Here is a 27458-nt window from a genome sequence, read left to right as displayed (position 1 = left end):
GTGCAAGGGTCTGATAAACCACATTGAGTAATTACCTCACTGTTCAAAACTGTTAATTTGATGGATGGAATAGATGAAGCAATACCAATTTCCCAATCACTGGTTTCACGTCACTTTACTTGGAAAGAAAAACCTATTTTAAAACCAAAAAACCAAAGCAAACCCCCACCTCCCAAATAAAAAGCCTATCTAAAAAACTAAACTAAAAATTGCCCTGATAAGAACATTTGGTAGGGTGTTGTGTGATCTCTCATTTACATTTAAAAATAAAAATCTATTCTAAAAAAAAAACTACCCTAAAAAATCCCTATCCTACAAAAAAAGATTGCCCTGATAAATGCATTTGGCAGGGCAGTGCCCTAAAGGGATTATAGCTCTTTTGCCCTGAAAAGAAAAAAGCCCTAGGAACCTATCTATCAAGCTCTGAAAGGAGCTTGACGGCCCGTGTTTCTGGTGAGTCTTCAGACTCGCCAGAAACAGCAGTTATGAAGCAGCGGCCACAAAGACCGCTGCTCCATTACCTGTCCACCTGCTCTGAGCAGGAGGACAGACATCGCCAGAAATCAACCCGATCGAGTACGATCGGGTTGATTGACACCTCCCTGCTGGCGTCCCATTGGCCACGAGTCTGCAGGGGGCGGCATTGCACCAGCAGCTCTTGTGAGCTGCTGGTGCAATGCTGAATACGGAGACCGTATTGCTCTCCGCATTCAGCGAGGTCTGGCGGACCTGATCCGCACTGTCGGATCAGGTCCACCAGACCTTAATAAATAGAGGCCCTATTCTAAAATAAAAGGTGTCCTAAAAAAAAAAACCTATCTTAAAAAAAAAGTTTCCCTAAAAAGTGCATTTGGTAGGGCTCTTTTGTTATATAAAAAACAAACAAACAAACCCTAAAAAAACCCTAACCTAAAAATAGGTAAGGGAAAAAACTCAATCCAAAATAAAAAATATTGCCCTAAGAGGTTATTGCAGCTCCTTTTCCCTGAACAAAAACCCTATTCTAAGAAATAGTTGCCCTGAGATAGGCATTTGGTAGGGCATTGCCCTAAAGTGATTATAGCCCTTTTTTTAATAAAAAAAATATACTTTCTAAAAAAATTAAACCTAAGTACAAAAAAACAAACTCTATCCTAAAAAAGCACCCACTACAAAGAAAAAACTAAACCCTAAAGATTGTACTCACTCAACTTAAAGGGATATGGAACCCAATTTTTTTCTTTCATGATTCTGATAGCGCATGCAATTTTAAGCAGCTTTCTAATTTACTCCTATTATCAATTTCTCTTTGTTCTCTTTAAATCTTTATTTAAAAAGTAGGAATTTAAGCTTAGGAGTCGGACCCTTTTTAGTTCAGCACCTGGGTAGTGCTTGCTAATTGGAGGCTAAATGTAGCCACTAGTCAGCAAGCGCTACCCAGTGTACTGAACCAAAAATTGTCTGGCTCCTAAGCTTGCATTCCTGTTTCTCAAAGATAACAGTCTTTACAGTCCCTTTAATAGGCTTAATGTTAATAATAGTTTTATAAAAGATTCAGGTATCAGAACTGATCACAAACTAATCAGCACATATTCATCTAAGGAAGAGCCTTATGCACATTTGACCTTCTGGGAAGCACATGCATAATTGGAGCTCAGCTCACTGACAAACATAAAAATGAAATCGCAGTTCCTAGTATCACCTTTGGACTAGATAGTGCAATTATGCAATATAGGGCTTTTCTAGTTCTTGATTAAAGGGATAGTAAGCTCCGAAATTTACGCTTCAATTTTACATTAGCAGGATGTATTCAATATAAATTTAATTCAGCAAATTTAATTTTTTTCGCTATTAATTTGTTCTCAAATATTAGCCCCCTTGTATATTAACTGGCCGCCTACCGCTCCACTGCTTTTTTTTTTTTTTTCTATTTCAAAGTCATAGCAATCTATCTATTGTAAAAATATCTGTCACTCTATGGACAACATTTGTGAATGCGCGTCCGATGACATCAGAAATTCTTGGCTTAGCCTTTTAACAGGTTTGCGCATGCGTATCTGACTTTCCCGTGAAGCGATCAATGCCGATCTGAAGAGACATGAGCGCGAGCGAGCTTTAGTGGGAGGAAATGTAGGCTTGCAAATATTTGCATGTGGGAAGAACAAAATGCTCTATACCACCCATATAAGATATGTCATCGTGGGGTTGGAGAAGGAACGGCCATTAACGGTTCAAGTCAAAAAAGTAAGATTAAATTAAACATATAAATATGATTATTTTTACATAATAAAATATGCGGTTAAAATGTAATGATAAAAATTAACTTGGACGGAGATTTTGATAACTGTAAATGTACTGACCCTTTTAAACTCGTACCTTTATGCAATGCATACTATTATATAGGTCTGCTGCTTTTATGTTGTTAATTCTCTGTATTTGTGTCTTACTAGAGTTTTTATTTTTAATTCCTTTTTTTGCATGAGGTTTAGATAAAGATTGGAAAGTTTTGGACTGAACAAATGCAGAATCCCTTTGTACTAACTATTTCAAGTTCTCTTTTTTTCTATTCTACCATATAAACACATCAATGGCAAATGGAAAGGACTAAAAGTGGGAAATCATGAGTTTCACTTTTTTTTATACGACCATAAATAGTTTGACATTTTAGAAAAAGGAACAAAAGTATTCTATTATGTAAAAACATTGTTTTGATTTTTTTTGTATTTTTTTTTATGCAACTGGGGTTGTTGTCTCAGTAATATACACAGATAAGCTCCAGTTTGTGTTCATCCATTTGTCCCTTGAAAAGTTAGGTTAAAGGGATTTTAAACCACATTCCAATTAATTTTTATTATCAAATTTGCCTAATTCTCTTGGTATCCTTTGTTGAAAAGCATACCTAGGTAGGCTCAGGAGCAGCAATGCGTTCATGTGCCTCTTGTCATTGGCTCACCCAATGTGTTCAGATAGCTCTCTGTAGAGCACTGCTGTTCCTTCAACAAAGGATACCAAGAGAATGTAGCAAATTTGATAATAAAAATTTATTGGAATGTGGTTTAAAGGGACACTGTACCCGATTTTTTTATTTTGTAATTCAGAAAGAGCATGCAATTTTAAGCAACTTTCTAATTTACTCCTATTATCAATTTTTCTTCGTTCTCTTGCTATCTTAATTTGAAAAAGAAGGCATCTAAGCTTTTTTTGTTTCAGTACTCTGGACAGCACTTTTTTATTGGTGGATGAATTTATCCACCAATCAGCAAAGACAACCCAGGTTGTTCACCAAAAATGGGCCGGCATCTAAACTTACATTCTTGCATTTCAAATAAAGATACCAAGAGAATGAAGAAAATTTGATAATAGGAGTAAATTAGAAAGTTGCCTAAAATTTCATGCTCAATCTGAATTACAAAAGAAAATGTTTGGGTACAGTGTCCCTTTAAAAGTACATGCTGTTTCTGATTCATAGCAGAAAAAAATGGGTTTCATGTCCCTTTAATGTATGTGTTTGCAGATGATTGTTTATAAACTCAGGCAATATTCAGACTCTTTAAAGGGTCACTGAACCCAAATTTTTTCTTTTGTGATTCAGATAGAGCATGAAATTTTAAGCAACAAATTTCTAATTTTGAAAATTTTCTTTATTTGAAATGCAAGAATGTGAGTTTAGATGCCGGACCATTTTTGGTGAACAACCCAGGTTGTTCTTGCTGATTGGTGGATAAATTAATCCACCAATAAAAAAGTGCTGTCCAGAGTCTGAACTAATAAAAAAGCTTAGATGCCTTCTTTTTCAAATAAAGATAGCAAGAGAACGAAGAAAAATTGATAATTGGAGTAAATTATAAAGTTACTTAAAATTGCATGCTCTATCTGAATCAAGAAAGAAAAAATTTGGGTTCAGTGTCCCTTTAAATAAAAAATATTTTGGTATCAATAAAAAAAATGTATTCTATGTTAATTCTGATTTTCAATTGCCTAGAGGTTTTGATTGGATACACAACTTTGGCTGCAGTTTGTCACAGTAGAAGACCTTTCAACCACCTGAATCTTGTGTGTTGTTATCGGTTGTGAGGCCAGGCCTACTTCCCACCCACGGCTTCTCGAGTAAACTCGATCGATGTTGAAAATATACTTGAAAAATCACTAATTTTAAATGTTACTTTCATTAATCAATTACTTTGAAATATACTAATTAAACTTTGTTGCCTATATTTGCTCTATATTTTTGATACCGTTTCTCCACCTAGCGCTGATGTCCTCTTTTCATTATGTTTATTCAAGTAGCCATTTGAGTTGCAGGCCAGTAGGCACCCAGCTCCAAAGAGCAAACACCCTTTCATGCATTGCGCACGTACTTATTTTTGTGTGCATTCATGGTGAACGCTTGCGCAGAAGGAACATCAAGGAATACCGGGTGACATCAGTGACTTACCAGACAGAAGCACAGGCTTAAATTGCTCGTTTGGCCAAGGTAGATCATGACCGCATCAAAAGAGTACTGCTACAAAGCTCTCTTCTCCAGCAGTAAACAATTAATCTCATGATTCATTGTTATACCAGAGCAGATAGCGGTGAATTAAGCATGCGCACCATTGGGGTTCTCGGGCGCACATCTGCATGTCTACGTAGAGAGCGGGTGGGACCGATCTCTACATCACTGGAGGTCTGCCAGGGTTTTTCCCTGCTTTGTTTGCCATGTGCTGCTGGCAGCCATTTTGCTTACCTTTTCTTGCTGAATCTGGTGCAGAGTGTGTGATGCTGCTCATTTCCTGCACGCCCTCTTATGGCCAGACTGTTGTACATCATCTGTGTGAGACAGGTTTCAGTCTCAGAATTGTGATGTCATCACTTATTATTTAAAGGGTCTCTGTTCAGTATGCTTTGCCCTTGCGTTGTCTCAGACCTGTTTGTGAGTTCCTGTTCCTGTGTATTACCTGGCTGTCTGATGTCTATCCTGATTCCTGACTCGGCTCCTCTGACTACTTGCTTTGGCTCCTGACTCGGCTCGTCTGACTACCAGCTCTGGCTTTGACTCCTGGCTTGTTATTTGAATTGTGGACTTTTTATTATTTTTTGTTTTTAATAAAGGTGTGATTATTTTTGCACTTCTCGTCTCTGTCTGATTCCTGGCACCCTGACACTGTCTGAAGCTGAAACTGGAGGGGATGGAGGAAGGAGTGGTAGGGAATGATATATAACATCTAATTTTATATTTATGAATACAATTCTTTAGTATATGTAACTATTGTAATCCAACTACCTATTCCTGAGAGCCCAACTTTACCTTCACTTGAAGTATTTGTTAAAATTATAACATCACCATTTCAGCCAAACTTCAGCTGCTCATCCAACGCGTTTCCTGCCTATTAGGCACTTCATCAGCAATACACAGCTGTGTCCCAAAGCTCTTTAAATAGACAATTTACCATTATTACACTTCGTTCTATTAACAATTTCTATTTCATGTATAAATGTTGCAGGTAAAGTAAGAAATTGGGTATTCCTAGCATTACCCGGGTAAACCTGACATTACCCAAGCGGCTGTGGGTAAAGCCCAATGTAACATGATAAATCTTCTCAGAGTGCATTGAGTCACTGCATCAAACATATATACGATGCACTGTAATTCCCCCATCTTCACTATCTTTTTTGCCTCCGCCTGGGAGGTTCAAGGTGGTGGATGCCAGAGGATCAGGGGGGCGCCGTCATTAAACCCCCCAGGCAGAGGCAAAAAAAAAATAGTGTAGATGGGGGAATTACATTACATCGGGCTTTATCCACACCCGATTGGATAATGTCAGGTTTACACGGGTAATCCTAGGATTATACGGATTTCTGACTTTACCCGTAACATATACATTACATTTATAAAGAAAGAAATTATATTAAAAACAACAACGGTGTATATATAAAATAAAACACTTTGTTCCAATGATTGTTTACCTTATCTGTATATTTGTTAAGCAATATATATATATATATATATATATATATTTATGTAGTCACTATGACACTATGGTGGCTGCACATAGATTCCTCGTGTGATTGGATCACCCATGTGCATTGCTTTTTTTTCAACAAAGGATCTCTAAAAAATAAAGAAAATTAGATAATGGACGTAAATTGGAAAGTTGTTTAAAGGGACACTCAATCAAAATTAAACTTTCATTATTCAGATAGAGCATGCCACTTTTAAACAACTTTCCAATTTACTTCAATTAACAAAATGTGCACAGTCTTTTTATATTTAAACTTTTTGAGTCACCAGCTCCTACTGAGCATGTGCAAGAATAAGTGTGTATGCATTTGTGAATGGCTGATGGCTGTCACATGGTAAGTGTATGCATTTGTGATTGGCTGATGGCTGTCACATGGTACAGGGGGAGTGGAAAAAGACATAACTTTTAAAATTGTCAGAAAAAAAATCTACTAATAATTTGAAGTTCAGACTAAGTGCTATTGCATTGTCTTGTTATCTTGCATTTGTTGATTATGCAAATCTACTGTGTTGAATGGTCCTTTAAAATTGTATTCTCTATCTGAATCATGAAATAAAAATCGTGGGTTTAGTGTCCCTTTAATTAGACAGCATATTTTCTATTACAGGTCACATGATTCTTTATTTAAATAGTTAAACTTTTAATACTGTAGAAATAAATTTGTTGCTAACTTTTACATGCTGTCAGCTTTTACAGGGACATCCCCCACACATAAAACATCCTGATTATTTGGATAACCAATTAGATTTAATTTCTTGTTTCTCAGAGAAATCCCTTTTTAGAATGTTACCAATGGTTTTTGTTCTTCTAGACACAAATCTAACTCCTCATTTTTTAGTATTAAATAATTTTGGGTCTTTCTCTAGTAGGGGAAGATATTTCCTGATAATATCACATATCTTATCAAATTGTCTAATATATTGAGTGGAAAAAGTTAAAACCTCTCCTTGATTAGATTTACATTTCCCTTTCTTATCGTTCAACAGATCTTCTCTTTTCATAGTTGATACCTCTAGTAATATTTTTTATAATGTTACTTCCCTCTATGCAACAATCTATTTTTTCGTTTTTCTGTATGTGCTAAATATTGTTCCCTACAAAATTCTAATTAACTGCCCTTTAGGTATGGCATTTTTTAGATATCTAGGGTGACAAGAATCAGACCTCAGAACGTTATTGCCTGATATTTCTTTTCAATAGACTTCTGTTTTAAACTTCCTCAAATCACTATCTCCCGATATCTTTAGGTCTAAATAGGTGACATCTTTATTGGAACATGTATATGTATATTTTTAAATTACCCAAATTATCATTCAGATAATTCACAAATTAATCTATACTTGGTTAATCCCCTTTCCAAACAATAAGGATGTCATCTATAAAACGTGTAAAAAACATTATATTTTCCCTAAATGGATTATGTGAATTGAATACCTTTTCAATTTAAAAATAACCCAAATATAAATTAGCATACAAGGGGGCAAATTTTGCCCCCATCGCAGTACCCTGTTTCTGAAGGAAAAAGCTGCCCTAAAAAAAAAAATTATGGGTAAACAGAAATCTCACTGTATCCATCAAATATTCAATAAATGAATCATACAAAGTGTGTATTTTTTTTACATTTCTCTAAGGACTGTTAAACCATTAGTATGTGGTATACATGAGTAAAGGGAGACCACATCTATTGTTAAAAGTTGGTATCCCTCCCTTCACTCAATTTTTTCAAGCATTTTTAATGCGTTTAGTATCTTTTAGATACTCTGGAATATTTTTAACTATTGACTGTAAATGGCTATCTACCCATTCTCCTACTTTTTCTCCTAGCTCACCTTTTGATGAAATTATTGGCCTTCCAGGAGGTGAAGTTTTATTCTTACGCATTTTTGGTAGATGCTTAAAAGTTGGTATTTTTAACTAACAAATATTCCAGGGTATCACGAACAATGAGTCTTAACGCTACCCCTTCCTTTAGCAACTTCCCAAATTCAGAAACATATTTAGTTGTTGAGTTCAATGTTAAAGGGACGCTAAATCCAATTATTTTTTTCTTTAATGATACAGATAGATCATGCAATTTTAAGCAACTTTCTAATTTACTCCTTTTATCAATGTTTCTTCATTCTCTTGCTATCTTTATTTAAAAAGCAGGAATGTAAAGCTTAAGAGCTGGGCCATTTTTGTTAAAAATACAATTAAAAATACAATTAAATGAAATACAATTAAATGAAATAAACTAAAGTACGAAAAAAACCCCCACTTAATTACAAAAAATAAAAAAATATTACAAGAAGTTTAATCTAATTACACCTAATCTAATCCCCCTAATAAAATAAAAAAGCCCCCCAAAATAAAAAAATTCCCTACCCTATACTAAATTACAAATAGCCCTTAAAAGGGCCTTTTGCGGGGCATTGCCCCAAAGTAATCAGCTCTATTACCTGTAAAAAAAAAAAATTCCCCCCCAACATTAAAACCCACCACCCACACACCCAACCCTACTCTAAAACCCACCCAATCCCCCCTTAAAAAAAACTAACACTACCCCCTTGAAGATCACCCTACCTTGAGACGTCTTCACCCAGCCGGGCACAAGTGGACCTCCAGAGGGGCAGAAGTCTTCATCCGATCCAGGCAGAAGAGGTCCTCCAAGTGGCAGAAGTATTCATCCAGGCGGCATCTTCTACCTTCATCCATCCGGAGCGGGTCCATCTTCAATCCAGCCAACGCGGAGCATCCTCTTCAAACGAAGTCCAAGCGAAGAATGAAGGTTCCTTTAAATGACGTCATCCAAGATGGCGTCTCGTGAATTCCGATTGGCTGATAGGATTCTATCAGCCAATCGGAATTAAGGTAGGAAAAATCCTATTGGCTGATCCAATCAGCCAATAGGATTGAGCTTGCATTCTACTGGCTGTTCCAATCAGCCAATAGAATGCGATCTCAATAGGATTTTTCCTACCTTAATTCCGATTGGCTGATAGAATCCTATCAGCCAATCAGAATTCAAGGGATGCCATCTTGGATGACGTCATTTAAAGGAACCTTCATTCATCGCTTGGACTTCTTTTGAAGAGGATGCTCCGCGTTGGCTGGATTGAAGATGGACCCGCTCCGCTCCGGATGGATGAAGATAGAAGATGCCGCCTGGATGAAGACTTCTGCCGCTTGGAGGACCTCTTCTGCCTGGATCGGATGAAGACTTCTGCCCCTCTGGAGGTCCACTTGTGCCCGGCTGGGTGAAGACGTCTCAAGGTAGGGTGATCTTCAAGGGGGTAGTGTTAGTTTTTTTTAAGGGGGGATTGGGTGGGTTTTAGAGTAGGGTTGGGTGTGTGGGTGGTGGGTGGGTTTTAATGTTGGGGGGGTATTGTTTTTTTTTTTACAGGTAATAGAGCTGATTACTTTGGGGCAATGCCCCGCAAAAGGCCATTTTAAGGGCTATTTGTAATTTAGTATAGGGTAAGGAATTTTTTTATTTTGGGGGGCTTTTTTATTTTATTTGGGGGATTAGAGTAGGTGTAATTAGTTTTAAAAAATTGTAATTATTTTTTTATTTTCTGTAATTTAGTGTTTGTTGTTTTTCATAATTTAGTTTATTTAATTTAATTGTAGTTAATTGTAGTTAGTTTATGTAATTAATTTAATGATAGTGTAGTGTTAGGTGTAATTGTAATTTAGGATAGGATTTATTTTACAGGTAAATTTGTACTTATTTTAACTAGGTAGCTATTAAATAGTTAATAACTATTTAATAACTATTGTACCTAGTTAAAATAAATACAAACTTGCCTGTAAAATAAATATAAACAATAAGATAGATACAAATGTAACTATTAGTTATATTGTAGCTATCTTATGGCTTATTTTATAGGTAAGTATTTAGTTTTAAATAGGATTAATTTATTTAATTGTAGTTATTTTATTTCATTTTATTTAAATTATATTTAAGTTAGGGGGGATTTAGACTTAGGGTTAGACTTAGGTTTAGGGGTTAATAAATTTAATATAGTAGCGGCGATGTTGGGGGTGGCAGATTATGGGTTAATAAATGTAGATAGGTGTCGGCGATGTTAGGGATGGCAGATTAGGAGTTAATAAAATGTAACTAGTGTTTGTGAGGCGGGAGTGCGGCGGTTTAGGGGTAAATATATTTATTAAAGTGGCGGTGATATCTGGTCGGCAGATTAGGGGTTAACAATGTTATTAAAGTGTTTCCGATGTGGGGGGGAGCCTCGGTTTAGGGATTAATAGGTAGTTTAGGGGTGTTAGCGTACTTTTTTGCACTTTAGTTAAGAGTTTTATGTTACGGCGTTAGCCCATAAAACACTTAACTACTGACTTTTAAATGCGGTATCAGTCTTGACAGGAGAGGCTGTACCGCTCACTTCTTCCAAGACTCGTAATACCGGTGTTAGGCAAATCCCATTAAAAAGATAGGATACGCAATTGACGTAAGGGGATTTGCGGTAAGCTCGAGTCGCGGAAGAAAAGTGAGCGGTACACCTGTACCTGCCAGGCTCGTAATACCAGCGGGCGTTAAAAATCAGCGTTGGGACCTCTCAGCGATGCTTTTTAAGGCTAACGCAAGACTCGTAATCTAGCCGTGAGTTAACTATCGATTGGAAAGGTGTTTTGAATATCTCTAACGACACCATACACCACTTTCCCTTAAACCCGCATAGTGGGGGGTCTTATTGTCAAGCTACATTGTCAAGTTACAACATCATACCTGCTATAAGGGAATCGTTACAATTGTTTTAAAGGCAAATCTCTGAAGTTTTTAACACAGTTTCTAAAGACGCTGTAATTGTGTATTACGGACACCAGAGTGATACCTAACTTCGGAACCTAACACAACCAATTAATGTAATATCTGCTCTAGTCTTTTGGATATAACTATACAATACAATTATATTTGATGGTATTGTTTTTATCCTACTTTATTCAAGATTATCCAAGTGTTTAGTCTTGCAATTGTATTTGTAGTAGTCTTTTTTTATAGCCATTTTAGAAGATTGTATTTTGTAATAATAATTTAGTATAGAGTGACCGGTCACATTAAGACTATATAGATTGTATATATAATCTATTTAGTAACGAGTATATGGCATCTTGTTTTAAAAGGAATTTTAACATTATATGTTTATTTTTAGCCATTAAATTTATATATATAATTACTGTAACAGTGGTTGTAGTTATTTTTAAGCTTTTTTAGCGCTGTTCCTACTGCCTTTTTGTCATAGGTTAATTAATAGTTTAGAATTTGTTTATTTTAATTCTACAGGTAAGTTTTAATTTATTATAAGATAGGAATGTTGTAATTTTAATGTAAAGTTAGCGGGTTGTTAGGTTTAGGGGTTAATAGCTTAATTTAGTTTATGGCGATGTGGGGGGCTGGTGGTTTAGGGGTTAATAGGTTTAGTTAATGGTAGTGATGTGGGAGGCAAGAGGTTTAGGGGTTAAACATTTTAGTATAGTGGCGGCGTTTAGTGACAGGGTATAAATAAAGTTGGTAAAAAGCCGAATAGCAACAAGATTGATGACTGTTAGTTAACAACAGTCCGATGCTCATCGCCCCGTACTAGGTGCGCAGCTTTTTGACAGCTTTTTTTATAAATATGGAGATCGTATTCAGGTCCACGGCCGTGATGTTAGGCGAAGTTAGGCGAGCGTATTGTTGCCGGCGAATGCAGCATAGTTGAGGCTTTGATAAGTATCCCCTATAGTCTTCACTGAAAATAACATACTGTAGAAAAACACGAATATTATGTTCTCAATTAATGTAAACATTCATAGACATACTGCAATGATCATTAGTTCATTACATATACATATTATATTGGAACAAAATCTTTATCCCTACTTTATAACCATATAGCCTTCACTGTTACAAGAGCAACACGTGAAAAGAGGCTTGGAGAAGGCAGCGTGATAGTGCGCTTATTCTCTCTATAGAAGCTAGCGCTACAGCTTTCCATTGGCTGTAGCGCTCTGCTTCTGTAAAGGATGAAAAAGCAATGGACGAGTGGGGAGGAACAAAAATAAAGTAAGTAATTAATAAGGTTAAATTATGTTTGATTATATTACCTTTTGAGGTAACTATTTTTTTTCTTGTAGCCTTTAAAAGACAAATATATATTTGAAATGAGTTGTTGTTTCTTTTGGGACCAGTTTTGTGTCTTTTAGTTGCGTCATATTACCAGTAATATTATGTACTACAACCACAGTAAAATTGCATTGTAAGGCTATGTTTCTCTGTTTTGCCTTGCATTTAAAAGAATAAAACAATGCAGATTTGTGGATTTCAGGAAGCCAAATTTTTGTAATTTGTGGCAGTTGTGGTAAGCACTACCAAGAACTCTAAAAATCATGCAAGTTATAGACCACATACATATTCAGGTGAGAGATTATGTTTCCTGTTTTTAAATATATTTTACTTGTCTCCTAAATATCTGCACACCCAGTGGCAGCTGTCAGGACAAATGAATGAATCAGCAAAATATGTATGTGATTCTAAAGGCCCTGCCAAACACAGGGGGACGTCATGGTAGGGAAATTCTACCCATTAGTACTCTGTAGTTGGGGAATAAATTGGGAAAGTGTCTAACCAGCCTCTAAGTAATTGTCATAACAAAGACAAATAGCTCACATCATGATTCATTGGTTCCATTTTGGGGGTAATGTGTGTTAATAGTGATAAAACGGGATATGGTATTGGATTAGGAAGGGCTCAAAGGTGTATTCATATGTGTGTATGTATATGGCAGTGTATGTATATATGTATGTACGTATGCATGTGTGCACATACATACCCATGTGTGTGTGTGTGTGTGTATATATATATATACATATATACATACACATTAAGCCCTTCCCAGTCCCAAACAAATATTTTACTTTTAATGTATAAATATGAGTGAAATACTTTATTTAACATGTCTAATGTGTTTTTAAATACTTTCATTTCAGCCCTAACACTTTACTTCAGGTCTACAGTCACAGTAACGTTATGTGTTCTGCTTGTAATTTGAGCGCTATTTAGCAAAGCTGTGTTATCCATTGAAAGTATAGCTTTGTTTACATTAGTTATTTGTTTTTAGTTATTTGTTTACATTAGTTATTTGTTATTAGTTATTTGTTTACATTAGTTATTTGTTTTTAGTTATTTGTTATTCTTTTAATAAAAAAAACACTATTTAAACCTACACAGCCCCACGCTATTAACCCCTAAATCACAATAACCCTGTGCCCTATATTAACCCCTAAACTGCCAAAGTCCCATCACAATAAACCCCCTACACTGTCACTAATTAACCCTTAAACCCACACAACCCCCTTTTCAATAGAGTGGCTAGACTATTAACCCCTAAACTGCCACAACCCCATCACAATAAACCCCCTATACTACTTAACCCCGTCCCCTAAACAGCCACAACCCCCATTGCAATAAACCTTCTACACTACTTAACCCCTAAACCGCGATAACCCCATCGTAATAAACTCCCTACACTAGTGACCCCTAAAGCGCCACAAGCCCCATCGCAATAAACCCCCTACTCTATTAACCATGGGGATTGTGGCAGGTTTGGGGGTTAAGTAGTGTAGGGGGTTTATTGTGATGGGGTTGTGGTGATTTAGGGGTTAAGTAGTGTAGGGGGTTTATTGTGTAAGTTGTCAGAAAACAAATTATTGTCTAGCATTTCTTTTTAACTCACGTGCAAGCTGCAGGGTCCTGCACCCTTCAAAACATGTCCAAATGTATAAAAACAGCAGCACTGTGAAATATATTCAAAATATTCTTTTATTACAGCATGAGGACAAAAATACAGACCACGTTTCGGGCCATTCGCCCCTTAGTCATGATAACATGACTAAGGGGTGACAGGCCCGAAACGTGGTCTGTATTTTTGTCCTCTATGCTGGAATAAAATAATTTTTGGAAGATATTTCACAGTGTTGCTGTCTTTATACATTAGGGATTAAGTAGTGTAGGGGGTTTATTGCAATGGGGGTTGTGGCATATACTAAGGATTGCTACCCCAGATGCTTTCTGGGGAGAATACGTGGTTCTTTTTGCCACACCATTACTACAGCAAATGTTGCTTTGTTTAATATTAAAACCCTTGTCACATTTGATGACTGCAGTACAAGCTTATTTCACACATCAATCAAAATAAATCAGCACATCAAATATCTATGACGGATAACACAAATTTTCAACATAGTGTGTGAGTTTAAATAGCGTTGGGAAACCTATGAGTTATTGTACGAGTACATATTGCTGATTTGTGGCTGGGTCTTACAGTAACAAGGCATAAGTCCTCAAAATAAGGTAAGTGTGTGTGTGGGTGGGGCGAGGGGTTCTGTCAATTACAAAAAACAATTGCAGCAAAGTTTTTTAAAATGGACATGAAGCCCAACATTGTATTTATGATTCAGATAGAATATATGATTTTAAACAACTTTCCAATTTACTTCTATTATTTAATTTGCTTAATTTTCTTGGTATCCTTAGTTGAAAAGCATACCTAGGCTCAGAAACAGCAATGCATTACTGGGACCTAGCTGCTGATTGGTGGTTGTACATGAATACCTATTTTTATTGGTTCACCAGATATGTTCTGCTTGCTTCCAGTAGTGCATCCCTGCTCCTTCAACAAAGGATACCAAGAGAATGAAGGGAAGTTGATAATAGAAATAAATTGGAAAGTTGTTTTAAATATCACATGCTTTTTATCTGAATCATGACAAATATTCGGCTAGATTACGAGTTTTGCATTATGAGCGGCTCGGTGCTAACTTGCAAGTTATTGTCACCGCTCACCTCCCTATAGCGCTGCTATTACAGTTTGCAAAAACCCAGCGTTAGCAGGCAATATGTTAGCGTTGAGCAAAATTGAGCTCCATACCGCACTCCAATACCAGCGCTGCTTTGAGCAGGTTTTACGTGCTCGTGCGCGATTTCCTCATAGACATCAATGGGGAGAGCTGGCTAAGAAAAAGCCTAACACCTGCAATAAAGGAGCGTAAAGCTCCGTAACGCAGCCCCATTGATTCCTATGGGGAAAGAAAAGTTATGTTTACACCTAACACCCTAACATAAACCCCCAGTCTAAACACCCCTAATCTGCTGTCGCCGACATCGCCGACACCTACATTACACCTATTAACCCCTGACATCGCAGACACCTACATTATACTTGTTAACTCCTAATCTGCCGCCCCCAACATCGCCAACGCCTACATTATACTTATTAACCCCTAATCTGCCGCCCCCAATGTCGCCGCCACCTACCTACACTTATTAACCTCTAATCTGCTGCCCCAATGTCGTAGCTACCTACCTACACTTATTAACCCCTAATCTGCTGCCCCCAACGTCGGCGCCACTATACTAAAGTTATTGACCCCTAATAACCCTAAATCTAACCCTAACCCTAACACCCACTAACTTTAATATAATTAAAATAAATCTAAATAAAAATTACTATCATTAACTAAATTATTCCTATTTAAAACTAAATACTTACCTATAAAATAAACCCTAAGCTAGCTACAATATAACTAATAGTTACATTGTATCTATCTTAGGTTTTATTTTTATTTCACAGCTAAGTTTGTATTTATTTTAACTAGGTAGCTAGGTTATTAACTATTTACTAGCTACCTAGTTAAAATAAATACAAATTTACCTGTAAAATAAAACCTAACCTGTCTTGCACTAACACCTAACCTTACACTACAATTAAATACATGACATTAATTAAATACAATTAACTAAATTACAAAAACAAACAAACACTAAATTACACAAAATAAAAAAGAAATTATCAAATATTTAAACTTATTACACCTAATCTAATAGCCCTATCAAAATAAAAAAGCCCCCCCAAAATAAAAAAAACCCTAGCCTAAACTTAACTACCAATAGCCCTTAAAAGGGCCTTTTGCGGTGCATTGCCCCAAAGAAATCAGCTCTTTTACCTGTAAAAAAAAATGCAAACAACCCCCCAACAGTAAAACCCACCACCCACACAACCAACCCCCCCAAATAAAAACCTATCTAAAAAACCTAAGCTCCCCATTGCCCTGAAAAGGGCATTTGGATGGGCATTGTCCTTAAAAGGGCATTTAGCTCTTTTTCAGCCCAAACCCTAAGCTAAAAATAAAACCCACCCAATAAGCCCTTAAAAAAACCTAACACTAACCCCCGAAGATCCACTTACAGTTTTTGAAGACCCGACATCCATCCTTAACGAAGCAGCAGAATTCCTCAGCAGAAGTCTTCATCCAAGCGGGCCGAAGTCTTCATCCAAGCCGGCAGAAGTCTTCATCCAGATGACATCTTCTATCTTCATCCATCCTGCGCGGAGTGGCTCCATCTTCAAGACATCCGTCGCGGAGCATCCTCTTCTTCCGACGGCTAATGAAGAATGAAGGTTCCTTTAAGGGACCAATCAGCCAATAGAATGCAAGCTCAATCCTATTGGCTGATTGGATCAGCCAATAGGATTGAAGCTCAATCCCATAGGATTTTTTCACCTGTAATTCTGATTGGCTGATAGAATTCTATCAGCCAATCGGAATTCAAGGGACGCCATCTTGTATGACATCCCTTAAAGAAACCTTCATTCTTCGTTAGCCGTGGAAAGAAGAGGATGCTCCGCGCCGGATGTCTTGAAGATGGAGCCGCTCCGCGATGGATGGATAAAGATAGAAGATACTGTCTGGATGAAGACTTCTGCCGGCTTGGATGAGGACTACGGCCCGCTTGGATGAAGACTTCTGCCGCTTCGTTGAGGATGGATGTCCGGTCTTCAAAAACTGTAAGTGGATCTTCGGGGGTTAGTGTTAGTTTTTTTTAAGGGTTTATTGGGTGGGTTTTATTTTTAGATTAGGGTTTGGGCAGAAAAAGAGCTAAATGCCCTTTTAAGGGCAATGCCCATCCAAATGCCCTTTTCATGGCAAAGGGGAGCTTAGGTTTTTTTAGATAGGATTTTATTTAGGGGGTTGGTTGTGTGGGTGGTGGGTTTTATTGTTGGGGGTTGTTTGTATTTTTTTTTACAGGTAAAACAGCTGATTTCTTTCGGGCAATGCCTGCAAAAGGCCCTTTTAAGGGCCATTGGTAGTTTATTGTAGGCTAGGGTTTTTTTTATTTTGGGGGGGCTTTTTTATTTTGATAGGGCTATTAGATTAGGTGTAATAAGTTTAAATATTTGATAATTTCTTTTTTATTTTGTGTAATTTAGTGTTTGTTTTTTTTGTAATTTAGTTAATTGTATTTAATTAAAGGGACACTGAACCCAATTTTCTAATTTACTACTATTATCAATTTTTCTTCGTTCTCTTGTTATCTTTATTTGAAAAAGAAGGAATCTAAGCTAAGGAGCCAGCAAATTTTTGGTTCAGACCCATGGCCAGCACTTGTTTATTGGTGTTGTCCAATCAGCAAGGACAACCCAGTTTGTTCACCAAAAATGGGCCGACATCTAAACTTACATTCTTGCTTTTCAAATAAACATACCAAGAGAATGAAGTAAATTTGATAATAGGAGTAAATTAGAAAGTTGCCTAAAATTGTATGCTCTATCTGAATCACGAAAGAAAAAATCTGGGTTCAGTGTCCCTTTAATGTAATTTATTTAATTGTAGTATAAGGTTAGGTGTTAGTGTAACTCAGGTTAGGTTTTATTTTACAGGTAAATTTGTATTTATTTTAGCTAGGTAACTAGTAAATAGTTAATAACTATTTACTAACTAGTCTACCTAGTTAAAATAAATACAAACTTAGCTGTGAAATAAAAATAAAACCTAAGATAGATACAATGTAACTATTAGTTATATTGTAGCTATCTTAGGGTTTCTTTTATAGGTATTTAGATTTAAATAGGAATTATTTAGTTAATGATATGAATTTTTAATTAGATTTATTTTAATTATATTAAAGTTAGGGGTGTTAGGGTTAGACTTAGGGGCTATTTATTAAAGGTCTTGCGGACCTAATCCGACAGTGCGGATCAGGTCCGCAAGACCTCGCTGAATGCGGAGAGCAATACGCTCTCCGCATTTAACATTGCACCAGCAGCTCACAAGAGCTGCTGGTGCAACGCCGCCCCCTGCTGACTCGCGGCCAATCGGCCGCCAGCAGGGTGGTGTCAATCAACCCGATCGTACTTGATCGGGTTGATTTCCGGCGATTCCTGTCCGCCTCATCAGAGCAGGTGGACAGGTTATGGAGCAGCGGTCTTTAGACCGCTGCTTCATAACTGCTGTTTCTGGCGAGTCTGAAGACTCACCAGAAACACGGGCCCACAAGCTCCGTTCGGAGCTTGATAAATGGGCCCTTTAGGGTTAGGTTTAGGGGTTAATAACTTTAGTATAGTGGCAGCGACATTGGGGGCGGCAGATTAGGGGTTAATAAATGTAGATAGGTGGCGGCGACATTGGGGGTGGCAGATTAGGGGTTAATAAAAGTAGGTGGGTGGCAGCAACATTGGGGCGGCAGATTAGGGGTTAATAAATATAGGTAGGTAGCGACAACATTGGGGGCGGCAGATTAGGGGTTAATAAGTGTAGGTGGGTGGCGGCGACATTGGGGGCGGCAGATTAGAGGTTAATAACTGTAATGTAGGTGTCGGCGACATTGGGGTGGCAGATTTGGGGTTAATAAGTGTAGGTAGGTAGCGACGACATTGGGGGCAGCAGATTAGGGGTTAATAAGTGTAGGTGGGTGGCGGCGACATTGGGGGCAGCAGATTAGAGGTTAATAACTGTAATGTAGGTGGCGGCGACAATGGGGATGGCAGATTAGGGGTTAATAAGTGTAATGTAGGTAGCAACGACATTGGGGCAGCAGATTAGGGGTTAATAAGTGTAATATAGGTGTCAGCGATGTCGGGGGCAGCAGATTAGGGGTGTTTAGACTCTGGGTTTATGTTAGGGTGTTAGGTGTAAACATAACTTTTCTTTCCCCATATTAATCAATGGGGCTGCGTTACGGAGCTTTACGCTCCTTTATTGCTGGTGATAGGCTTTTTTTTAGCCGGTTCTCCCCATTGATGTCTTTTTCGGGAAATCGTGTACGAGCACGTAAAACCAGCTCAAAGCAGCGCTGGTATTGGAGTGCGGTATGGAGCTTAATTTTGCTCAATGCTCACTTATTGCCTGCTAACGCCGGGTTTTTGCAAACCTGTAATAGCAGCGCTATAGGGAGGTGAGCGGTGGAAATAACTTGCAAGTTAGCACCAAGCAGCTCTTACCGCAAAACTCGTAATCTAGCCGATAGATAATTCCTTTATTATCTATTCCCCAGTTTCGCATAGCCAACACAGTTATATTAATATATTTTTTACCTCCCTTGAATCTAAGCCTCTGCAGACTGCCCCCTTATCTCAGTTCTTTTGACAGATTTGCATTTTAGCCAATCAGTGCTGACTCCTAGGTAACTCCAAGAGAATAAAGCAAATTTGATGATAAAAGTAAATTGGAAAGTTGCTTAAAATAGCATGCCCTATTTGAATCATAAAAGTTTAATTTTGACTCGACTGTCCCTTTAATGATCAGCAAGCGCAACAAAGGCCTGCACATAAAAAAATAAAAGTAATAAAAGCATGTCACCAAGGAAATAGGCATTGGTAGATTCAGCATAAATTATAAAATAACAAACTGCAAATTAGTTGCAGATATGTGGGACGTTTAGGTTTGTGACAACTGCCATATAATTTTTCAGTTCTCAGGACTGGAATATTAGGACTTAAAGGGACACTGCACCCAAATTTTTTCTTTCATGATTCAGATAGATTAGCAATTTTAAGCAACTTTCTAATTTACTCCTATTATCAATTTTTCTTCATTCTCTTGCTATCTTTATTTGAAAAAGAAGGCATCTAAGCTATTTTTTTATTCCGTACTCTGGACAGCACTTGTTTATTGGTCGGTTAAATTAATCCACTAATCAGCAAGAACAACCCAGGTTGTTCACTAAAAATGGGCCGGCATCTAATCTTACATTCTTGCTTTTCAAATAAAGATTCCAAAAGAATGAAGAAAATTTGATAGTAGGAGTAAATTAGAAATTTGCTTAAAATTGCATGCTCTATCTGAATCACGAAAGAAAAAAATCTGGGTTCAGTGTCTCTTTAAAGGGACACTAAACCCACATTTTTTATTTCATGATTCAGATAGAGCATGCAATTTTAAGCAACTTTGTAATTTACTCCTATTATCATTTTTTCTTCGTTCTCTTGCTATCTGAAAGAGGCAAATATCACAACCAGGGACCCTTCTCTGCAGATATGTCTAATAACCCTTCCTCTGGACTCTGACAAAAATAAAATAAAATATATATATATATATATATATATATATGCAGCCACCAATCAGCCGCTAGAACCTAGCGGCTAGATTACAAGTTTTGCGTTATGAGGGGTGCGTTGCTAACTTGCACGTTATTGTCACCGTTCACTTATCTACAGCACTGGTATTACAGGTTTTGCTAAAGCTGAAAAAAAGCCTAACACCTGCAATAAAGCAGCGTAAAGCTCCGTAATGCAGCCCCATTGATTCCTATGGGGAAACAAAATTTATGTTTACACCTAATACCCTAACATGAACCACGAGTCTAAACACCCCTAATCTTACACTTATTAACCCTTAATCTGCCGCCCCCGACATTGCCAACACCTACATTATACTTATTAACCCCTACTCTGCCGCTCCGGACATCGCTGCCACCTACATTATATGTATTAACCCCTAATCTGCTGCCCCCAACATCGCCGTCACCTACATTATATTTATTAACCCCTAATCTCCCTCCCTTAATGTCGCCGCAAGCTACCTACATTTATTAACCCCTAATCTGCCGCTCCTAACGTCGCTGCCACTATAAAAAACATATTAACCCCTAAACCGCCAGACTCCCGCATCGCAAACATTAGTTACATATGATTAACCCCTAATCTGCCACCCCTAACATCACCGCCACCTACCTACAATTATTAACCCCTAATCTGCCACCCCCAACGTCGCCGCCACTATATTATATTTATTAACTTCTAAACCTAACCCTAACACCCCCTAACTTAAATATAATTAAAATAAAACTAATTAAAATCTACAATTAATAACTAAATAATTCCTATTTAAAACTAAATACTTACCTGTAAAATAAACCCTTATCTAGCTACAATATAACTAATAGTTACATTGTATCTAGCTTAGGGTTTATTTTTATTTTACAGGCAAGTTTGTATTTTAACTAGGTAGAATAGTTACTAAATAGTGGGTGGTGGGTTTTACTGTTGGGGTATTGTTTGAATTTTTTTTGCAGGTAAAAGAGCTGATTTCTTTGGGGCAATGCCCCGTAAAAGGCCCTTTTAAGGGCTATTGGTAGTTTAGTTTAGGCTAGGTTTTTTTTATTTTGGGGGGGCTTTTTTATTTTGATAGGGCTATTAGATTAGGTGTAATTAGTTTAAATATCTTGTAATTTGTTTTTTATTTTGGGTAATTTAGTGTTTGTTTGTTTTTGTAATTTAGGTAATTGTATTTAATTTATTTAATTGTATTTTATTTAGGTAATTTATTTAATTGTAGTGTAGTGTTAGGTGTTAGTGTAACTTAGGTTAGGTTTTATTTTACAGTTAAATTTGTATTTATTTTAGCTAGGTAGTTAGTAAATAGTTAATAACTATTTAGTAACTATTCTACCTAGTTAAAATAAATACAAACTTGCCTGTAAAATAAAAATAAACCCTAAGATAGATACAATGTAACTATTAGTTATATTGTAGCTAGCTTAGGGTTTATTTTACATGTAAGTATTTAGTTTTAAATAGGAATTATTTTGTTATTAATTGTAGGTTTTAATTAGATTAATTTTAATTATATTTAAGTTAGGGGTTGTTAGGGTTAGGGTTAGACTTAGGTTTAGGGGTTAATAAATATAATATAGTGGCTGCGACGTTGGGGGCGGCAGATTAGGGGTTAATAAATGTAGATAGGTGGCGGCGACAATTGGGGGCGGCAGATTAGGGGTTAATAAAAGTAGGTAGGTAGCGACGACATTATTTATTTAGTTTTAAATAGGAATTATTTAGTTATTAATTGTAGGTTTTAATTAGATTAATTTTAATTATATTTAAGTTAGGGGTTGTTAGGGTTAGGGTTAGACTTAGGTTTAGGGGTTAATAAATATAATATAGTGGCTGCGACGTTGGGGGCGGCAGATTAGGGGTTAATAATTGTAGGTAGGTGGCGGCGATGTTAGGGGCGGCAGATTAGGGTTTAATAATATTTAACTAGTGTTTGCGAGGCGGGAGTGCGGCGGTTTAGGGGTTAATATGTTTATTATAGTGGCAGCAACTTTGGGGGCGGCAGATTAGGGGTTAATAAATGTAGGTAGGTTGCGGCAATGTTAGGGACTGCAGATTAGGGGTTAATAATATTTAACTAGTGTTTGCGAGGCGGGAGTGCAGCGGTTTAGGGGTTAATATGTTTATTCTAGCGGCAGATTAGGGGTTAATAATTTTATTTTAGTGTTTGCGATGCGGGTGGGCCTCGGTTTAGGGGTTAATAGGTAGTTTTTGGGGGTTAGTGTACTTTTTAGCACTTTAGTTATGAGTTTTATGCTACGGCTTTGTAGTGTAAAACTCATAACTACTGACTTTAGAATGCGTTACGAATCTTGCGGGATAGGCTGTACCGCTCACTTTTTGGCCTAAAAAAAAAAAGCTTGTAATACCGGTGCAATTGAAGTCCCATTGAAAAAAGACTATATGCAAATTGCGTAAGTTGATTTGCGGTAAGGCAAAAAAAGTGTGCGGGACAGCTGTACCTACAAGACTCGTAATAGCAGCGGTAGTGAAAAAGCAGCGTTATGAGCCTTAACACTGCTTTTTTACTCATAACGCAAAATTCGTAATCTAGTTGTAGCTTCTTTGCTACTCCTGAGCTTTCATAGATAAACCTTTCGACAAAGGATAACGAGAATAAGAAGCAAATTAAATTATATAAGTAAACTGGAAAGTTGTTTAAAATAGTATGCTCTGTCTAAATCTTGAATGTCTAATTATGACTTTACTGTCCCTTTAATCAGCATTTCCTGATATCTTTAAGTCTAATTGGTAGATTTATTGCTGACAGGACAACAGGGGAGATTGAAATCCTAAAATCCATTCATGATGTATAGTTCACAAGGACAAGTATAGTAGTTACAGAGTTCATGATCAACAGAGAGTCACACAGAACATTTTAGTATTCAGCTATATACAATAATGATACATTTGTAGTTATACTATATTAAATGAAGTGATACATATAAAGATATATATATATATATATATATATATATATATATATATATATATATATAAAAGAAAGTATAGTATAATATAATATTCTTACAGTATCTTTATTTGAAAAAGCAGAAATGTAAGCAGAGGAGCCGACCCATATTTGGTTCAGCCCTCTGGATAGGGCTTGGTAATTTGGTGGCTACATTTAGCTACCAATCAGCAAGTGCTACCCAGGTTCTGAACCAAAGATGGGCTTCCATACAAAGATGATGTCATCAAGTGGGCTATGCTAAGAATCAGATCCGTAGAGAAGCCATCTTGTGACAGTTTTGTGATGCAGTTATGAAGTACAAGTAATAAGGACTGAACCTCAGGCTCAGACAAATGCTGCTAATAAGAAGTGTAATGTCAGCTACAGATCACTGCAGCAGGATACAGCATCAGCCAGTCAGGAAGAGTAAAACTGTCAGTTACACATTACAGTTATACGTTATATTACAGTTATACAGTTAATAATAAGTGTAATGTCAGCTACAGATCACTGCAGCAGGAAACAGCATCAGCCAGTGAGGAAGAGTAAGAACTGTCAGTTACACATTATAAGTTATATAGCAGTTATAAAGTTATAAAATACCCTGGATTACTATCTACAGAACAGACTTTATACAGCTGGTCAGGTAGTTCCCTTGTCATCTTGCATACTACCTGATACTGAGATTACTATAGTGCTGCGTATACAGTGTACAGGACTGCTAATATAAGGACTGCAGCAGCCATTCATTATAAAGGACTATGTGTATCTATCTATATTACTGTGTGCAAATCTATAGGAGCCACCTTGTTATGTAATCCAGTAAATAAAGTGCCAGTTTACATTCAGAAGTTGCAAGTGCATCATTCATATAAAGAGTTAATGTTTGCATTACATCTGACGACGAGTATACTACCACAAACTCACGCTATAATGGCTGTATTTGGAGCATTGAAAGAATTTGACCCTGCCACAGATAACTGGGTTTCCTGGACTGAAAGGCTACAGCAGTATTTACTTGTCAATGACATTGGAGATACTAAGTTTGTTGCTGTCTGTCTGACAACTATTGGTGCTAAAACATATGAGATTCTAAAAGACCTGCTACACCCAGAAAAGCCAGCCACCAAGTCTTTGTCTGAAATAATACAGATCTTAACACAACATTTCCAACCACGGCCATTAGAGATTGCTGTGTGGTTCAAGTTTTATAGCAGGCGCCAAGGGGTACAAGAGACTGTATCTACATTTGCAATCAGTTTAAATAAATTGGCTAGCCCCTGTGCTTTTGGGGATTACCTGAATATGGCCCTTAGAGATCAGTTTGTTATGGGTATCAGTACAGAATCTATTCAAAGGCGACTTTTGACAGAGGAGAGCCTGACCTTCCATAAAGCACTTATGCTTCTGTTTTGGAACAGGTCACACGAGACACTAGTTTACTGCAGACACATTCTGAAACTAAGGAAGAACAGGTATTTTTCTCCAATGTAAAGAAATAGGGGCATATTTATCAAGCTCCGAACGGAGCTTGATGCCCCGTGTTTCTGGCGAGCCTGCAGGCTCACCAGAAACAGCAGTTATGAAGCAGCAGTCACAAAGACCGCTGCTCCATAACCTGTCCGCCTGCTCTGAGCAGGCGGACAGACATCGCCGGAAATCAACCCGATCGAGTACGATCGGGTTGATTGACACCCCCTGCTGGCGGCCTATTGGCCGCGAATCTGCAGGGGGCGGCGTTGCACCGGCAGCTCTTGTGAGCTGCTGGTGCAATGCTGAATACGGCGAGCGTATTGCTCGCCATATTCAGCGAGGTCTGTCGGACCTGATCCGCACTGTCGGATCAGGTCCGACAGACCTTGATAACTTGGGGCCACAGACTAAACCAGCCAGTAAATATTCAGCAAAAGCAACATCACCTATTAACTGTTACATATGTGGAGAACAGAATCATGTAGCTTCTGAATGCAGATTTAAAAATGCTCATTGTCATGGCTGTGGTAAAAAAGGACACTTAAAGAAGGCTTGCAGAGGATCTCAGCAGAGTGTCTCAAGCAAAACACATAAGAAGGGAAATTACCACATGGCTTATAGTGGAGCCATATCAGATTCAGAAGAGGAAATGAGTGTTCAGAATATGACTGTATACACCATGGCAGCAGGGTCTGAGCCTTTGACCGTTCATGTTAATATTGAAGGAAAAGATTTAACCATGGACTTAGATACTGGGGCTGCAGTTTCAGTTATGATGATTAAAGATTGGAAAAAGTTAAAAACTCCAGTATTGCTGCAGCCCACTACCCTGAAGCTACAGACTCCAGAAAAGTCTTGACGCCACTGGGATGTGTATCTGTATGTACAAACAGTAAAACTGCCAATCTTACACTATATATACTAAAATCAGGGGGCCCACCTCTTTATGGAAGGGACTAAATATGGGCCCTTGGCATGCCTTAGAGCCTCAAAAACAGTGAAGTTCATCATATTGGAGTTGATCGTGCCCAGTAGATTCAGAACATTAAAACCAAATATGCCACAGTGTTTGAAAATGTTCTGGGAAAAGTTAAGAATAAAATGGTACGGTTACAGTTAAAACGTGGAGCTAGGCCAATGTTTTTCAAAGTACGAACTATGCCATTTGCTTTAAGGGCAGGAGTTGATGCTGAACTGAGGAGGTTAGAAGAGTTAAAGATTATAACCCCAGTGCATCATAGTGAGTGAGCTTCTCCTATTGTACCGGTAAGGAAGAAAGATGGACAGATTTGAATATGTGCAGACTTTAGGATGGTGTTGAATGAACAGTTAGCAGTGGATAAGTATCCATTACCTAGGACAGAAGAGATTTTTGCTAACTTAGCTGGAGTACAACATTTCACAAAGATTAATTTAAAAGATGCTTACCTTTAACTTGAAGTACATCCAGATGCCCGCAAGTTACTCACAATCAATACTCACTGTGGTTTATTTCAATATAATCGTATGGTCTTTGGCATTGCTCCTGCACCAGCCACCATGGAAGAACTGTAAAATGGACTACCCCATGTCCAACACCTTTTAGACAAGATGTTAATCATGGGCAGGATGGAGGAAGAACATTGACACAATGTAGAGAGGGTACTGCAGCGGCTAATGACCTACGTGTTGAAGGTCAACTTGGAGAAGTGTGCTTTCATGCGTGACAAATTAGAATTTTGTGGCCATGTTATAAAGTGTCATGGTCTACACACTGCTGATGACAAAGTCAAGGCCTTGCAAGAAGCTCCTATACCACAGAATGCATCACAACTACGATCATACCTTGGTCTCCTTAACTATTACCACCGTTTTCTTCCACAGTTAGACCATACGTTACACCCACTACATCAGACATACAGACAAATCGTCCCTGGTTGTGGATCAGTGAAAGCAATCAAAGCCTTCCAGGAATCCAAGAACCTACTTCTATGTTCCCGCATATTAATGCACTATGATCTTCAGAAACCACTCAAGATAGCATGTGATGCTTCACCTTATGGTTTAGGGGCTGTCTTGTCCCACATGATGCCAGATGGGTCAGACCAACCAGTAACCTTTGCTTCTCATTCTCTATCAACAGCAGAGAAGAACTATTCTCAATTAGGCAATGAAGCATTGACCATTGTATGGGCTGTGAAGAAGTTCCATAACTATATTTATGGTAGAAAATGTACTCTTTTAACTGACCATAAGCCAATGCTGACCATTTTTAATCCAAGGAAGGGAATTTCAAACACTACAGCAGCTAGATTGCAAAGGTACGCTCTAACTTTGGGAGCATATCATTACTCCATTAAATACCAGGCCCATGATTCCCATGGCAATGCTGATGCCATGTCCAGGCTTCCACTAATGAATTCCTCACCAGTTGTTCAAGAAAGCCTTCCAAGTGTGTGTTTTACGGGTATAGTACATGCCAAACAAATTGCAAAGGAGACAGCTTGTTATACTGAATTACAACTTCTGGCAAAGTATTTAAGAGATGGCTAGCCAAGAACCGGCTGTGATGTGCAGCAAGCATACATACTACGAGTGAAAGAACTCACACTCAGAAATGGATGTATTTTATGGGATGAGAGAGTTCTGGTTCCTAACGGCCTATGGCATGTTACGTTAAAACTCCTTCATGAAGGACACCAA

General features: G+C 37.6%; 1 protein-coding gene across 1 annotated transcript in view; it reads left to right on the top strand.

Annotated features, from left to right (window-relative positions):
• Positions 1 to 2087: 2087 nt before the first annotated feature.
• The window catches only part of NSMCE1 (NSE1 homolog, SMC5-SMC6 complex component), an 83284-nt gene continuing 57913 nt past the window's right edge, over positions 2088 to 27458 (top strand). The window contains exon 1 of the mRNA XM_053694426.1: positions 2088 to 2223. The gene's annotated coding sequence lies outside the window, so the exon portion shown is untranslated. The remainder of the gene's footprint in view (positions 2224 to 27458) is intronic.

Source organism: Bombina bombina, chromosome 11, assembly GCF_027579735.1.
Source record: "Bombina bombina isolate aBomBom1 chromosome 11, aBomBom1.pri, whole genome shotgun sequence".
NCBI lineage: Eukaryota > Metazoa > Chordata > Amphibia > Anura > Bombinatoridae > Bombina > Bombina bombina.
Note: the sequence above shows the minus strand (reverse complement) of the source record. Positions and strands in the feature narration are given on the sequence as shown.